Source organism: Nannospalax galili, unplaced genomic scaffold, assembly GCF_000622305.1.
Source record: "Nannospalax galili isolate Female #2095 unplaced genomic scaffold, S.galili_v1.0 scaffold444, whole genome shotgun sequence".
Lineage (NCBI taxonomy): Eukaryota > Metazoa > Chordata > Mammalia > Rodentia > Spalacidae > Nannospalax > Nannospalax galili.
Genome location: NW_008354022.1, coordinates 1131741 through 1150198, shown reverse-complemented (window position 1 = coordinate 1150198; position 18458 = coordinate 1131741). Strand labels below are relative to the sequence as shown.

Sequence of the window (18458 nt, the reverse complement as noted above, 5' to 3'; positions counted from 1 at the left end):
CTCTCATTAGCTGAATGGTAGATTTTTCTAATTAGTTCTTGCTACAGTAATTAGCAGAGAACGGTCTAATCACTTCATGTGAAACCAATCTAAGACTTGAGGAAAGAATGCCCTTGGCTTCTCTTTTAGATTGTGGTTTTCAGGATTTTTCCATGTGTCTCTTTCAAAAACAGCATTTGCCGGCATGCGCTTATTTTAAACGTGACCATACATGCAAGGGAAGGTGGCTTGTTGACTCCCATCACAAGTTTAGCTGGCCAAAGTGTTTAGAATGAAGCCATGGGCAAACGGTTATCAGTGTCCTACTTCAGCTAGAGTCTTTGCCTCTGTGTCTTCCTTGGTGAAATGGGGACTGGAGACTATAGCAGCCATGCACAGTTGAGCATGGCTGTTGTTCCACAGGGCAGAGAACACTGAGCATAGTAGATTTATAATGTATATAGGGTTGGGAGTTGCAGGGTTTAATTTCCCAGCCTCAACAGGGCCCAGATTTCCCCCATCATTTCCTGGTAATCTGTGCATCCAGACCTCTGTCTCTCCTTCCTCCCTGCCTTGGAGCCTGCTGTGGGCACAGATTCATTTCTGAGCTGTTCTCAGATTTCTGTAGCCCATCCATCACTTTGCACTTCTGAATAGAGGCAACTCTGAGCATCTTGAGTTGGTGATGTTCATTTTAACTAGAAAGGAAGTTAATGGCAATGTCGGGGTCCTCTTTAGGGGGAAGCTCCTTGAACACAGGAAGATAGATGAGAAAATGCTGTGTGTGTGTATTTATTACAGACCAGGAGAAAAGCAGGCATCTCCACTCTCCAAGTTAGAGACTGAAGATGGGTACATTCCAATTGCTACCCTCTCACCATCCAGCATGCTTCCTGCAGTGATGTTATTGTGGTTATTAGAGTCAGAGCCTGGACCCTGGTAATCCCTCAGCAAGCCAGGTTCCACCATCCATCCTCAGTAGTCCCATTAGGGGCCCTATTAATAGTGGCAGGCAGAAAAAGGGAGCTTTATTCAATGTGGTCATGTTGGGAAGAGGAACAAAATGATCCAGTGCCCCCCTCCACCCAAGTCCACCTTCTGGCCGACATGAGAGCAAGAGGTTTGCTGGTCAAGGTGTGGTCCTGCCCATCACAGCCTGTCACTGTCTCAGCTCCAGTCTCTCCTGCAAGGTGGTCTAACAAGGTGTCAGAACTGTGTGAGATCTCTTCCTGGGAGTCAAACTCCCCTTCTGGCTGGCCTCAGCTTTCTCCCATCTTCTTGGGGGAATTCCAATCCCTTGGGATCCATTGTTCCAATAGCCTGACAGCCAAACAGAGAGGGACCAAGTGACTCTTTCAGGCTATCTTCACTCTGACCAGGAGAGTAACAGTGAAGAAAACATTTTGTACCTGCTTTGTTTAATCCAGGCTGCGCATGTCACCAAGCACTTAGAGACCACAAGGAAATTTACTTCCATTTTATTTAGTTATTTAGCTAAAACTTGTATGCGTGGCTAGTGACCGCTGTGCTGGACATCACAGCTCTTGAGCCTCTTCACCCCATTGCTCTGTGTGCATGGGCACCCCACTTGTTACCTACTGTTCCCCGGGCCATACCTTCTCTCCAACCTCATCATAAATACAGATGGACTTTCTCTAGTGATCCAAGGCACTCAGCCAGAGACTTGTACTTTCCATACATCATTGTATGTACTACTGAGCTAGTGTTTTCTTATAAAGGTACAGGAGAGAGACTGAGGAGATGGCTGAGTGGATAAGGTGCTTCCATGGAAGCGTAACCCAGTACACAAGTAAATGCCTTGGCCTGCCTATAATCCTAGGGCTTGGAAGACAGAGGGTCCCAGGAGCAAGCAGTCTGGCTAGACTAGCTGAGTTATCAAGCTCTGGATTCAAGCAAAGACCCTGCTTCAATATATAAGGTAGAGAGCAATTGAGGAAGACACTCAGCATTAACCTCTAGCCTACACACACACATACGCACACGCACACACACAAGCACACCCACACCCACGAACACTCACCTGTACAAACACATTTGCCCACACACTTGCACACCATACACACATACATGAGCTGAGAGAGAGAGAGAGAGAGAGAGAGAGAGAGAGAGACCTTGTAATTTTTTTAAATAGTTAGGGAAAGTACGGCTTTGTCTGTAAGAGGACAGTCGGTCAATGTCAGCACAATGGGTGAGACCTTCCAAATCTCAGAAGTAGAACAATATTGAACAAGTCTCCAAACAGCTAGGTAGGTATAGTGTATGCAAATGCATGAGACAGACTCCCCATGATGTTTTAATTACAGTTAATTAAAGTAAACAGAAATGGAATAGTTAATCATCTTCATCAATGATGTTTAACAAATGTTTTAACTTTGCTCATGGCCATCAGGGCACTTCCCTGGTGGTGTTCCCAACATGCACCTGACGCCCTCTCCCATGCTGGGAAGCCTCCTTTTGTTGCCTGAGACCCTGGAATAATACTGTTTAAAGAAAAATAGGAAAAACATTGAAATTATATGTATTCCACACAGTACAAATTCATTTTCTCAAGAAACACTTATATAGACCTACTTTGTACCAGGAACTGTATGAGTCTCTGGGAGGACAGGGCTGGATATGTAGCTCAGTGGTAGAGTGCTTGCCTAGCATGCAGGAGGCCCTGGGTTCGATCCCCAGAACAGAAATAAAGGAAAGGTGGTATTGTCTGTGTTCCTCAAGTCAGTGGCACATAAGCAACCATTGGTCATACCACATGGCAGATATTATAATATCCAAGATATATCCAGCAGGATGTGGAAGGAAATCTGGAGACTCATTCCTTATATACGTGCATGAAAGTGGCCTTATCTTGGTGCACAAACATGAAGACCTGAGTTCAATCCCCCAAACCAGGTGTGATCATGTACTTGTAAACCCAGCACTGGGGAGATTCAGATAGGCAGATCAAGTGGGGCTCACTGGCCAATGATTCTAGCCTAGTTAGAAAACTCTAGGCCAGCGCAAGACCCTGCCTCAAAAAATTAGGTGGAGAGTAATTGAGGAACACACCCCAGGTTGACCTCTGTCTTTCACATGCATTGGTATGCACACCTCTAAGAACACACACACACACATAGAAGAAAACCTGAATACTGGTTTCAGAGACTACTTCTAGGATACCACACATAAGGGGGTATGTATACATGCACACACGTATACATATATGTAAGAGAGACTCTTAAGGGAACTTCAGCATTATTCTGAAACTAAAAAAAGGCAAGGCCATGCATAATGGGGGTTATGTTATTTGGATGCATGGTCCTAAGTGCTGTGAGTTAAATATGGACAGGCTTCAGTTGCTGAGGTCCCAGGAGGCACGGCTAGTTTGAGCACTGGAAGCATGTGGTGAATTTGGGGGTACATCACACCCAGAATTAAAGTGAGGCAAGAGAGATGCCTGAGTACAGAATTCAGGGAGGTACTCACTCTGAGGTTTGTGTGAATTTAAGACTGTTACTGACAGGAGTCTGGGATTGAGTGTAAAGTTGTATGCCCGACACTTCATTGCCTTGTCCCTATCCTGACTGTGAAACATGACTCTAGTTTTTGTACAAAGAGTGAGTTCTTGTTCTCAAATATTTATGGCAAGGTAGAAAGAAAAGAGACATATTTATAAGCCAAAAAAGACTTAGGGGTGTAAAGCATACTGAGATGAGAGAAGGGAGCCCAGCTATCCACTACTGCACTCCAAAGATTGTTCCTGGGCTTTCTGTGAATTTTCATACTCCTTAACTCTGCCCCTGTTCTCAAAGTCATTGTCAAGTCAAATCTAACATTGACCTGTCCACTTAGACCCATGCATTTGACTTTTGATTTGAAAGACTTTTGCAAAAACTAGAGTTAAAAAAAAAAAGTCAGGGCCCCTGAATCTGTGCTTTACTGGATGGTCTTAGGCATTCAGAAACTACTGTCTTTGTGACTCTCTAAATTCAGTGACCTTATTTTAAAAGATGATCAACAACACCTGGAACCTTTTGAGGATTAGGGGACATTTTAGTGAGTTTATCAAGAAAAAGCCAAGATGACATTGGGCTAACAGCATGTCCCTACCCTGCAGAACTATTTGTTTTAGAACCAAGTTTTCCCACTTGATAAGTTTAAAATTACCAATATTATTCAAAACACCTTTCTATATCCAAACTCCAGGATGTGTTCAGGAGGGATCATTGTCTTCACAGACATCTAAGAATTCAGTAAGTAATGGAAGATGTGAGGCAAAAGAGATCTTGGCTCTCTGAGCCATCTGGTGCACTCTGCTAGCTTGTGCTGTGACCGGTCTCAGATAAGCAGGCAGGTGGCTGTTTGCAGAGTCAGATCTTCTGCCCTTTACTTAAAGAAATTTGAAAATAGTAAGCCTGTTGCTGCTGGTGGACTCCCCTGAGCTTTCCTGGTCCTTATTCCTTGCATCGACAAAAAATTCTGAAGCATGTGGCATTTCATAGGTTGGCAGTCTGACCTCGGCTAAACTCAGCAGTGCTTTCTGGGCATAGAATCATAAGCCCTCATGGTTGTGTGGCTGGTAAAGGTCATTTAATACAGTTTCTGTTTAGAGAATCTCCTTCATGGCCTGTCTCCAGATGGCCCTTGGGCCATGAACGCCAAGGACAGAGTGCTCACTGCCTCTGGGGACAGCATGTGCCAGACCTCACTGATCCAAGTTCACTTTGTTTCCTCCATGCTCTTCTCTAGTATGAGTTCTTTGGTGATGTGTCCTGTGTTCGTGTTTTATTGTGAGTTTTTTGGTTTTGTGTTTTGTGTGTGTGTTTTTCTCTCTCCTCTCTCTTTCTCTCTCTCTCTCTCTCTCTCTCTCTCTCTCTCTCTCTCTCTCTCTCTCGGACAGAGGTCAACCTTGAGTATAGGTCCTCACATCCTACCTTGTTTGAAACAGAAAACAGAATCTCTTGTTATTTACTGCTGTTTACATTCTCCTTTTTATTTTTTAGACAAGATTTCCTTGTAGCTCCAGCTGGCCTAGAACTCGCTATGTAGAGCAGGCTGACCTCTCTCTCACAGAGATCCACCTGCCTCTGCCTCTTGAGTGCTAGAACTAAAGGTGTGCACCATCATGTCTAGCTCTGACTCCTATTTTTCAAAGCCATGATGAGATTGCAGACACAAGCTACTATACCTACTTTTACGTGGGTTCTGGTACTCTGACCTCCATTTCTTTCAGAGTACTGGATTAAAGGCGTGTTCTACCATGCCAGGCATAGCATCCATTTTCCTCTAAGAAGCCACACTTTCATTCAGGGTGCAGTCAACCTAATTGCATCTTCTACTCTTCTGCACTTGAAATTGGCTTCCAACATAGCAATGTTCCGCTGTTAGCTAAATAGCACCATCAGTATGTACCCAGGGAGTTGAGGCCCCAGTGTCTGGCATCCAGGGATCTCTATGCATATTGATTCATTTCTCCACACCCTGTTTCCCAAGTCATTGCTATGAGCCTGGGACAGTGTTAGGCAATGTAACAGTAATGGTGGGTGAAGGATGCTGCTGTCTTCCCACCTCACTTTTCCAACTGTAAATCTCATCCCATGAGCCAGGGTGGCACCCAGCTGTGTGATACCCAAATGTTATTCTCCTCATGTCTGTAAACCCTGTACTGATTATAAGTGACAACCTGTAGATATTTAAAGAGACTGAGGTGTCACAGAGAGACTTGATCATCAGAGTAGCTTTGGTCTGACATCACAGGTCTGACTTCTGACCCTCTCTTTATGTTTTCTTTTTCTGGAACCATGTCTCATTATGTACCTTTGACTGGCCTGATACCCTATCCTTTTATTGTTTTTGTTTTGTTTTGAGACACAATCTCACGTAGCCCAGACTGGTCTCAAACTCACTGTGCTGGATAGCTTTAGTGTCAACTTGACACACCTGGGTTGAGGGAGCCTTAGTTGGGGAATTGCCTCCATTGGACTGGCCTGTGGTCATGTCTGTGGGGCATTTTCTTGATTGTTGAGTGATGTGGGAGGGCCCAGCCCACTGTGAGTAGTGCCACCCCTGGGCCTGTGTTGGATAAGAGAGCAGGCTGAGCAGGGGCCAGGGGAGCAAGCCAGTAAGCAGCATTCCTCCATGGCCTGTGGTCCAGGTCCTGCCTCCAGGTTCCTGCCCTGAGTTCTTGCCTTGGGCTCCCTGATAAACTGTGACCTGGGATATGTAAGCTAAATAAAACCTTTCCTTCCCAAGTTGGTAGTGGTCAGAGTATTTTGTTACAGAAATGAAGAACAAACTAGGACACTCACCAAGTAATTGATGATGACCTTGAACTTCTGATCCTCCTGGGTGCTGGGATTCCAGGCTTGCAGCACTACATCTGGTTTATGCAGTGCTGAGGATAGAACCCAAGGCTTTGTGCATGCTAGGCATGTACTCTGAGCCACACCCCCACACCCAACACCCTAGCTTCACTTCTTTCACATACAAGCCATTGGGTCTCTCTTGTCAACCTTTTTATTTTCCTTGTATCTAGTTTCTTATTGTGGTGGGGGGCACTGATGGATGCTATATAATTTTTCTTTTCTTTTTTTTTTAACATCCATCCTTTCCAACTTAATTGGAACTCTCTTAACCAGGTCAGCTCACCTCCCGGGCAGAAAGCCATTTCTCTGTCTTCCTAAGCTACCCCCCGGACCAAATGCATTATTTTAAAATCCAGTCTAGGAATGATTACCCTGGGCTGACACTGTCATAGCAAACTGCCCACCTCACATATCATCTCTGTTTTTGAAATCCTTGACCTTTGTTTTTAGAATGAATTTTTAGAGCTCAAGACAAGCACCCAGACAGATACCCAGTTCTGTGGTCCCCACATGATGCTTCTGAGGTCTCTTATATGTCCAGGTCACACCCTCCACAGGAAGTCATGTCAGTGAGTATTCTTAAATGATGTGGCAACTTTGAACAGATAGCACAAAATCATCATATCTGCCCCACCCTTGTGAACTATGTATACCTACCTCCTTCTGGTCAGGGGAGAGTCAGCCACTCCCTCTGTGTCTGTGTGCATCTAGGGAGCATGTTTGCCATGTAGTGGCTCATCCTGCTGTCTCTCCTTGTCTCATCCTGCTGTCTCTCCCCTGTGTCCACAATCCCACAAATGTGTAGTAATTACTGTTCTTGTTGCTGTGACAGAATACTTAACAAAAACAACCTCAGGAAGGAATGCTTTATTCCTATAATTTGAGGGCACAGTCCATCATGGTGGGAAGGCTTTGTGGCAGGAGCATGAGGCAGCTGCTCACATCGCATCCACAGTCAGGAAGCAGAGACAGATGAACGCTGGTGCTTAACTCACTTTCTTCTATTTATTCAGTCCAACCCCAGCCCATAGGATGGTGCTTCCCACATTCAGGGTGGGAATTCCTTCCTCAGTTAACCCAGTTAACTCAAAAACTCCCTCACAGCTATGGAAAGAGGCTTATCTTCTTGGTTCTTCTAGATACTGTCAAGTTTGCAATCAATATGAACCATCACAAAGATCAAGAGCTAGTCTAGACATGTGTGATAGCATACTTCTAATCCTACCATTCAGGAGGCAGAAATAGGTAGAGTTCATTAAGTTTGAGGTGAGCCTGGTCTATATAATGAGACTCTGTCTCAAAAAACAAAACAAAAAAGGCCAGAGAGATAGCTCAGAGGTTAAGAGCACTTTCTGCTTTTGCAAGAGACCTGTCTTCAGCTCCCAACACCTACATAGCTCACAACTGCCTGTAACTTCAGCTTCAGGATATTTCATGCCCTCTTCTGGCCTCTGCAGGCACTGTGCTCACATGCACATACCAACACACAGACACATACACATATATATGTAATTTAAAATAATAAAAATATATTTTATAGAAGCAAAAAAATCAAACTATTCTAGGCATTTTAGCCTCCTGTTCTGTAATCCCTCTAAACACCATGTGAGATAGATATTATAGTTATCCTTCATTTCATATAGGGACCCTTTGAGGTTTATAGATGCAAGTAACCTGGCCAGGCAGATCCCACACTTGTCCTAAGCACACTGTCTCAGAGCCCAGTGCTCCAATTCCAGGAAGGCTGGTGTCAGGGACCAAGGGCAGCCTGTAGACTTACTGACTCTACTCTTGGCCTAGACAGCAAGGGAGACCTTAATCAGTACTTGAATAATAGAATTTTCACAAGTGGTTAAAGTAAAATCCAAGATTTAGAGATGGAGCGTTGATTGCTAAAGGAGAAATGATATCTGGAGCGTCTTACTGGATTTGATGAAAGTGAAATTCAAAAACCATCACAGACGTGATTATTTCGGAGTGGGACTTTAAGGACTGTTTTGTGGTTTAAGTCATCTGCATTCCCATGCTTACAGCCTCTGCTCAAAACCAGAGTGTAATAGATCCCTGGAAAATCAGAGGCCAGTGCCTTCTTTGGCAAGCTACTTTGAGCTTGGTTTCACTGTAACACAATCACCCTTTGAAGATGCAGACCTTGGTTTGTGTTGTTCCCCCTCACACACTGTCTTGCATACTGTTGCCTTATACATTATACATACTTAGAGATGGACACACAGACAGAAATCATTTTATATTGCCTCAGGGGCTCCAGATTCAGGAAAGAATTGATTTCTGAGTGGTAGAGTGGGAGACGTCAATTAGCAGGGGCTGGAGGTATAGCCCAGTTGGTAGAGTGCTTGTCTAATGTGCATGAGGCCCTGGGTTTGATCCCCAGCATTGCATAAAACTGGGCATGATGGCACACACACCTGTAATCCCAGCATTTAGAGAATAGAGGGAAGTGTATCAGAAGTCAAGGTCACCTCAGCTATATAGTGAGTTAGAAGCTAGCCTGGGCATTTCTCAAAGAAATAAAAAAGACAGGGACTAGAGAGAAGACTCAGTGGTTACAAGCACTTGGTGCTCTTGCAGACAACCAACTGGAGTTTGGTTCCCAGCACCTTGTCAGACAGCTCACAACTGCTTATAACTTCAGGTCCAGGGGATCCAATGCCCTCTTCTGGCCTCCACAGGCACCTGAATTCACATGGGAACAACTTATACATGATTAAAAATAAAATAATTGTTAAAAATCATCAAAAAGCATAATAGCAAAGATTGCTTATGCCTCCAAATCTTTTTTTATTCTTAGTCACCTGGATGTTACTACCCAGGTCCCATTCCAAATATCCCAGCCAGCCTCTGTAAGATTTTCTTTTCAGGAAGGGAAACCAATATGAAAAAGCAAACCCTGTGGCAGAATGCTGCTGCAATCTGGGTGTCTCCTGTTGACCACTAGCAAAGGTTAGACAGAGGGTGGCGCTGGGTGGGCGTTTGTGTTTAGAGGTAGAGTTAAGTTCATAGGCAGTACTAAGTGCTTCAGCAGTACCCCAGAGAATGCTGTATACCAAATGCAGGAACAGATGACCAAGTACATGGGTTGCATAGAGTTACCTAGCAAGTAAGTTCCAGAGTCCAGTAACATGGCAGTATTTATACATTCTTTTAATTTAAAGTGTGCAGTGTGCATATAAATAATGGAGCAGTAGCCGGTTTTGATTTCATGGGTGTTGTCCAGTGTTTGGAACAGTAAGTAAGCTGGCTAACATCCCACCTTTCAAATTTGCCCTTTGGGATGTAGTAAAGACACTTAAAGTCTCTGCAGACCTGTAAGTCAGATTTTAACAGACTTCTAGGTTGCTTTTCATAATTTTTTCATTTTATTTTATTTCCTCAGTGTGTGTGTGTGTGTGTGTGTATGCCATGGTGCACATTTTGAGGTCAGAAGACAACTTGCAGGAGCCCATTCTCCCCTTCCACCATGTGGGTCCTGGGGATTGAACTCTGGTCCTCCGGCTTAGTGATAGATGCTGTGGTTGTTTGAATGAGAATGTCCCCCATAGGCTCCAAGTATTTGGACATTTTGTCCCCAGTTGATGGTACTGTTCTGGGAGGTTTTAGGAGGTACAGCCTTGCTGGAGGGAGCACATCACTAGGGACAGGCTTTGCGAGTTCTTAAGCCTTGGCACATTTCCAGTTGCTTTCTGCTTCTGATGCCTGCCTGAAGATGTGATTCCTCAGCTTTCTTTTCTGGCCTCCTCTGCCACCATGCCTCCCCCCACCATTATGGACTTGAACTTTCTGGAACTGTGAGCTCAAATAAACTCTTCCTTCTATAAGTTGCCTTGGTCATGTTTTTTTTGTTTTTTGTTTTTTGTTTTTTGTTTTTTTTTGTCTTTTTGAGATAGGGGCTCCCTGTAGCCCCAGCTGTCCTGGAACTCACTATGTAGACCAGGCTGGCCTCAAACTCACAAAGATCCGCCTGCCTCTGCCTCCCAAGTGCTGGGATTAAAGGTGTGCGCCACCACGCCTGGCGGTCGTGGTATTTTATCACAGCAACAGAAAAGGACTAATATAGTTCTCCCCTCAGAGCCATCTCGCTGGCCCTTTATCTTAGTTTTTAACATGGTCTTTCCCTGAACTTGGAGCTCACCAATTCAACTAGATCAGCTAGCCATGGAGCCCCAAGGATCTGCATGTCTTCACCTCCTGGATGTAGGATTACAGTCAGGCGCTACCTCACCTGGATTTATTGCATGGATTCTGGGACTTGAACTTAGGTCTTTGTGCTTACCAGGCAAGCACTTTGCCAACTGAGCCATCTCCGGAGCCAGTTTTACTTTCCTAACAACTGCCTATGACTCCGGGTCCAGGGAATCTGATGCCTCTGGCCTCTTCCTGAATCTCTTTATTTAGTGACTCAAAAGCATAAGAAAAACAATAATAAATCAATAAAAGTAGAATTTTTTTTGATGACCAAAAATTCCTTTTTCTGGAGTTTTCTAAATTCTTTGATTATTGTTTTCATCCTCAGGACAGCAGCTTCACCACTCTGCTCTGCCTTCAAGCACTACAGGAGGGTGTGTGTTCAGCCTCCTGTAAAAGTTGGCCTGGCACTTTGGGTGCCAAGGAAGTAGAAACCCCTCCAAGAAGTCTTCACTGGACAGCGCCTTCCTTCATCCTGTCTTTCTCTTTACCTGTATTCCAGCCACATCCTCTTTAAAACTCTCAATTCCCCACTGTTCATAAAGGCTCTGTAAATTATTTAAAAACAGGAAGCACAGCCTTGATCCTGTTGGATTTTTTTCTCTCCCCTCATTCCCGTGAGTCCCGAGCACACAGGCAGCCCAGTCTCACCACCAGGGGAGACAGTGTACCAGCATCTGGTGTTAATATCCACTGTTGACATTTGGTGAATGAGAACATGGGCTATTAGGAGAGATGTTTGCTTGTACCTAATTAATGTCCCCTTGTAACCCTTCTTGTTGTCAGCTCCACTTCCCCCATCCTGGCTTGGCATTTCCTTTGACTGGCTACCTTTAAAAGTTAATTATTTCTCTGTTGAATGTTAAATGCCACCCGTTTTTATTTTTTTCTTAATGCCACGATTCAGTGTGAATTATTAGTTATCAAAAATTTTAAAAAGAGCTGTGTAATTATCAGCTCTTCACCTGCTTCCTGTCCTGGCTAATCACTCTTGTAAAAGCATGAGAGCGTTTTTTACTGAAGTCTGGCAATGTGGACATCTCTTACAGATGTTAGCTTCCAACTTATTGCATTCCCATCCCCACTCAGCTCGCTGTATGTGGGCAGACGCGAAGTCCCGCCACATTGTATGGTAGAAACAACTGCTGACAAGTCCAACTCTAACAAACTCACTTTGCTTGAATCTCCAATCACTGTTGAAAGTCACCCAGCAGCTCCCAGACCTCCAATAGAGTGATTCCAGCAGCTCTCATAAAACACATGTCTCAGTGGGCTTGGGCATTGCTTTTTGCACTTGGACTGGTTCATAAAATGATAATGAGGTTTTCACTTAAGAGTTGCCTGTATTTTCACCAAGTAATTACTGAGTAGTTAGTTACTCTCTACCATACTTGATTGCTGAATTTTCACATGGATCCTCTATGTGTGTGTACGCAAGCATGAATGTACATATGTATACATGTTCATGTGCGAGTGTGCTAGGTGTATGGAGTTGTGTACATGTGTTTGCTTGGATATGGAAGCCAGAATTGATATCTGGTGTCTTCCTCACTCGCTCTTTACTGTACTTAAAAAAATTTTTATTACATGCTTTATTTATTTTGTGTATATATGTGTATTCATGCACTTGCCACTGTGTGGTGGAGGTCAGAGGATAACTTGCTGGCATCAGTTCTTTCCTCTCAAACCAGTTCCAGGAATCAAACTCAGATTGTCAGGTGTATGAGTTACTATTCTGTTGCTGTGATAAAACACCATGACCAGAAGCAATTTAAGGAAGGCAATTTATTTTGGCTTAAGGTTCCAGAGGGACAAGTGTCCATCATGGTGTGGAGAAATGGCAGCAAACAGAAGTTGTGACAGCAAGAACAGGAAGCTTAGAGCTCACATCTCTAACGTAAACAGGAAGCAGAGAGAGCAAACAGGAAGTGGGGCAAGCCTATGAACTTTCAAAGCCTGCTCCCGGTGATAAGATTTCTCCAACAAGGCCACACCTCCTAAAGGTTCCATGACCTCCCAAAACAGCATCACTCACTGAGGACCAAGTGTTCAAATACATGATCCTATGAGATCATTTCACAACAGACTTGATGGCTCACATCTTTACCCATGGAACAATCTCACTGGCCCTTTCCCTTATTTTTTGTCATGGTCTTCCTAACCTGAAGCTCTCCAATTTGATTTGATAAGCTAGCCATAGAGCCCAGGGATCTGCCTGTCTCCATTTCCCTGACTCTAGGATTGCAGATGTGCACCACCTCACCCAGGATTTTGTTGTATGGATTCTGAGGACCAAACATAGGTCTTCATGCTTAGAAACCAAGCTCTTTACCAACTGAGCCATCTCCTCAGCACAGAACCTTCTTTATTAGTCCTTTCAACAATCCTAATCAGTAAAGACTTTCAACTTTAAGATGAGCAATTTAGACACTAAAAACTTTAGTGGTTTATTTGTAAGCTACATTCCGGACCAGAGGTCAGAGCAAACCTGGATTATCCCCAACAGTGACCGTGGCTCACATGTGGCTAATGAATACTTGAAATGTGGCAGATCCCATTGAGATGGGCTGTAGGTTTAAAAAGAAGTGAACAAAACATCTCAAAAGTGATGTGTTCAGATCAGCCCCCATGTCAGCTCTAGGTCGAATGGTGTTTCAGATATATTGCTGAGTTTTGAAATGGTACTTTAGATGTTATGAAATTACAGAAAAATAGACTTTCTGGTGCTAGGGATTGAACCTAGGGCCTCACACATGCTAAGCCCCTCACTAGGGGATTCTAGACAGGTGCCATACTACTGAGTCACACTCCCATCCCCTCACTGAGGTATTCTATGCAAGTTCTCTGTTAATGAGCCATACCCTGGCCCCTCACTGGGGGGATTCTAAGGCAGGTACTCTACCACTGAGCCACATCCCCTGCCCTAAATAAGTTATTAAAATCAATACTCCTTATTTCCTTTTACAATTCTTGTATTGCTTTCCTTCTATTTCTGTTTTAAAAGGCTGCTACAGAGTTATATACAGATTTTCTTCTAGAGTTCTTTATTTTTACACCTAGTTTTCTGAAGTAGGGTCTCATGTAGTATGGCTGGCCTCAAATGCATTTCATATCTGTGTCTTGCCTTGAACTCATGATCCCCTGTCCCTATTTCCTGAGTGCTGGGATTATAGGTGCGCACCACCATGCTGGCTCTAGAGCTCTTGTGTTATGAATCTCTGATTTTAAATTATCAAGGGACAAGTTAAAAAAGAAATCTGACCCTTCCTCTCTCCTTCCTGGTCATTTCCACTTGCAGAAATCTGCTGAGAAGTCCAAGATCTAGTCTAGAGACTGTGTTAATGGCTCACTTGGTAAAGAGCTTGTTACACAACCATGAGGACCTAAATTCAATCCCCAGAATTCATGTAAAAAGCTGTGCATGTTGGCGTATGCTTATAATCCCAGAACTTAGGTAGCGGGGACCTGCTGATCTCTGGAGCTTAGTAACCAGTGGGTCTAGACCAATCTGTGAACCCTAGGTCCCAGTGAGATAGCCAGTTTCAAAATGCAAGGTATACAGCCCCTGAGGAAGGACACCTAAGGGTAGCCTCTGGCCTTCACATACATGCACATACACACATGCACGTGTCCCTCCATGCAAAAAGCCCAAGTTCTTACAGTTCTGAGTCTCTGGCAAGCCCTGTCCAATATGAAGCAATACACCATGGAGGTGTTAACTAATCACAAGAGAAAAAGGCAGGTAACTGCAGGAACATGGCTGCTGGCAAAATGTCCCCCCCAGAGGGTCATCCGCCCCAGCTCTCTGTTGTTGCAAAGGTGTTGCCTTGTATGATGTCTTCCAGAGAGTGCCCCCCAGCTCTCATGCCTAGATCCCCCTCTGACCTTTCTTCCTGGCCCTATCCACTACTCTATAGTCCACTTCCCTCTCCCAGATGCCCCTTCCCTCTCTCCCTGGGTGTCTGCACAGCTGAGGTAGCCCTGCCTTCCTGGCTGGTGAGAGCAAAGTACTAACTGTGTTGCCCTCCACTTGGGACCTCAGAACAGCTTTCTGGCTCTAGCAGGCACTCGTAGCTGATGTATGACACTAATATAGGGTTCACTTTTATGCTCCACCTAAAAAAAAAAGATAGATTGTTCCAAGTTTAGACAGGCTGTAAAACTGTGCGCTTCTGGATCCGTAGTACCCTCCCTGGGGACCACTCTAATTGCTTTACAACCGTACAAAGGTTCCTTGTAATCGGGTTTTCTGCCTTCATTTGTCTTCTTTTCAGCCTCTTAGTAAAGACCTTAATTGGTCTTGGTGGGCTTTTTTTCAGTTAGTGCAACAGTACCTTCAGGGCAGAACACGCAGCAGACAGTACCTGAGGGGAGAGGGGGGAGATGGGAAAGACACCTTTCAGAGTTTAATTAATGTGCTCAGAACAAGGAGCAGGGCGGAAGGAATTTCTGCTCCTCCGGGACCCCGCAGCAGATCAGACATAACTGGGGTTAGGTGGAATTTTCTAGATCTGTCTCCCAGATACAGTCTCTGTGAACAGTCATTAGCCCAGTAATTGTCTCACAATAAACTGCTGGATCAGGTTTCCATGCGTCTATGTTGGGGGATCCAGTTGCTTTGTGTCCATAGACCGAAGTACCTGGGAATGCCTGCCCACCAAGAGAAGTAACCTCTGATTTCTGCTTCTTAGCTGCTGATTATTTAATAAGACATTTTATTGCCTATTAAAATGTGGAATAACTTGCTTGTCAGCAGAATGAGATGGAAACGAATTGTTTGAGGAGGGGGATAATTGGCGATTGTGCAGATGGCTTTTACCTCAAGCCAGATCAGTTACTGCAGATAGATTTCCTAGCCAGGTTTCTTGATTCTGTCTGTGGGTTGGTCAGCATTGCAAGGGGCTTACTGTATTACAGCCCAGTTATTGCAAACACCCTGTGCACTTGGTTATAGATCATAAAGACGTCTGCTGTGTAGGTAACTTTTTTTCTTTCTCCTTCCCTCCCCCTTCGTCCCTGGTTTTAAAAGACCCTAGTGGGCTTTGCATTGCACTGAAAATTACCTTATGCGATGGAAAAAAATGCACCAGTGGAGATTTTGTTTAAACAAAGGGTGTTTTCATGACAGATAGAATTGGCCAAAACTTGTGGATTTCCATCTAGTAAAAAACAAAAAAATCCATATAGGAAAATTGGATCAGTCCCTAGTTCCTTGGTAGAATTTCAGGAAGGTTTCCCTGTTGCTTAGACTGGCCCCTTAAGGAATGTTGCATAAATTCCATAAAATTGGCTCCCCCTCTGTTGATTCCTGGGGGCACATTAAAAAAACAAAACAAAACAAAAGGGGCACGTAGTGTGTGGGATAATTTGATGGCAGTATTAGTTTATGGGGTAGCACTGAGATCCAGTGTTTGAGCTGTAAGTGGGAAGAGTTGGCTAACAGTTGCGTCAAGCCACAGAGCAAGCTCTGTGGTCAGGACTGTTTTGTAAATGCTGAAATTGGTAGGAACAGATAGCTTTGTACCTGCCGCCTCAGCATGTCGCCCAGGAGCTTAGCATGCTCATCCTCAGGACCTTTGCCCCACCTCCCCATGGTCTCAGGTCTCCCTTCACAGTTGAATATGGGGACCACCATACTTACTTGAAAGTGTTATTTTAGGGTCAGATCCTGGAAAATCTTCAGTGATAGAGGGCTGGAAAGATAGTTCCTTCCTTAAAGTGTGTGCCACCCATGCTTGAGGACCTGAATTCATATCCCCAGCTTTCATGTGAAAAGTCAGGTGTGGTGGCAGGTGCCTGATAATCACAGCACCAGAGATGCAGAGACAGGAGTTCTGTGGGGCTGACTAGCCAGCCAGTCCCGCTGAATCATTCCAGTTCTAGGTTCAGTGAGAGATCTTGTCTCAAAAAATAAGATGGAGATTGTGGCCAGGTGTGGTGATTCATGCCTTTAATCCCAGCACTCAGGAGGCAGAGGCAGGCAGATCTCTGTAAGTTCAAAGCCAGCCAGGTCTACATAGTGAGTTCCAGGCCAGCTGGAGACCCTGTCTCAAAAAGACGAAAATAAATAAGTAAATAAATAAATAAATAAATAAATAAATAAATAAATAAATAAGGTGGAGAGCAACTGAGGAAGATACTATCTGAAGGTTGACTTCTGGTCTCCATATGCACATGCATACACATGCATACACACAAGAACATGTATGTATACCACACAAAAATAAATAAGAATAAATAAAATATTCAGTGGTGGCTGCCATTGCACCCTCTCCCTCACAATTTTGGAATTAACTGGCTTTGTCTTGGAGCTAGCTCTTCGGAGGTCTGACTACATGTCTCCTCTCTGTCTGGTGTCTCCCTCAGCAACTGCATTTCTCTTCTCTGTGACTTGACACTTCCCTCTGATGGTTCCATAATCTCAGCACAGACTTGTGTGCTTTGCCCATAGATTCATATAAAACCCCAACCCAGAAGCAAGTTGTCTATTAATGGTTTAGCACTAGTGTGCACACAAATGTGCATTCTGTGATGGGTAAGGGGCCCGCATTCATGTGATGGGAGGGAGAGCCCAGGCTTCATCATTTGTAGTCCATGAATTAAGCCTAACAGAGAATTCTGGTTCTGAAGGGCTGAGCTTGGGAATCACTGTCACTTAATAAATGTGTCCAAAGAGGGAGCTCTGGGGATCCGAGGGCTGGTACAGAGTGAAGAGGATGTGTCTTTTTTTTTTTTTTTTTGGTCTTTTTGAGACAGGGTCTCCCTGTATCCCCAGCTGGTCTGGAACTCACTATGTAGACCAGGCTGGCCTTGAACTCACAGAGATCCACCTGCTTCTGCCTCCCAAGTGCTGGGACTAAAGGCATGTGCCACCAGGCCCGGCAGAATGTGTCTTTATATTAGATGCTGTTAAATTTTCCTGAACAAAAGCTACTGGCGAGTGGAAGCCAGTTAAAAAGTGTGTCAGACCTGGAACACGCAGTCAGCCATGCACTAGTTGAGAAGCTGATTGGGAAAGCACAGAGCCTTTGAAACAATGGCAGGGTAGAGGTTGCCAGTGACAGGGAAAATGGCTACTGTGGCCTGGCAGTCATGGCCCATACCCAGTCTGGATGGTGTGGGCTGTGAGTGAATAGGTGGTATAGGTATGAGTACACATGCATGTGTGTGTGCACATTGTGTGTTTGTATGTGCAGGTGTGGATGCACATTCTTACATGTGTATATGCATGAGTGCTGTGTGTGCTGTATATATGCACCTGAATGTGCACATGTGCAATTGCTGCAGTCTGGGTTTTCAATGGAATCATGTCTGTTGATTGACTCTTCTTGAGTTTATTTGAACATGGCTGGTTGAATCTGGTAGGTCCTCTGTTCTCTCTCTGGAACTTCCCTCTTGTTGATTTAGATGAAAAGACTGGCCAGAGGGGTGAAAGGTTTCTTTTCTTTTTTTTTTTTTCACATACAACAGTGCTTTATTTGGCTGCAAAGGATGAAATTATTCACATTTTCCTAATTACTAAGGGTGCTGAACACTTTTTAAGGTATTTCTTAGCCATGGTTATTTCTTTTTTTTAATTATTTATTTAATAAACGTATAATTAGAAGAAGCATTTCATTACAACAGCATTGACATATTCAATAACAATTTCCAGAGGTTTATAGTTGAATTAATACAGTTATACAATATTATACTCCGTATAAACCCTATAAGACATAAAATTAAATGAGGTTTTAAACTTTAAAAAAAAATCTCCATTTCATTATTAAAATACAGTTTCATACAGAAAAAATTCATTTTTAATACAATTGTCACTAAGATGCACAGGCGTTTCTAATCTCTATATATCTGATTATTGTTAGTCACAGTTGGTTACTTTCTGAGCTCCTTGGCATCTAAGCATGGATATAA

General features: G+C 43.9%; 1 protein-coding gene across 1 annotated transcript in view; it reads left to right on the top strand.

The window, feature by feature from the left end:
* Auts2 (activator of transcription and developmental regulator AUTS2) overlaps positions 1–18458 on the top strand; it is a 1247925-nt gene that overhangs the window by 770855 nt on the left and 458612 nt on the right. The gene's annotated exons all lie outside the window — the stretch shown is intronic.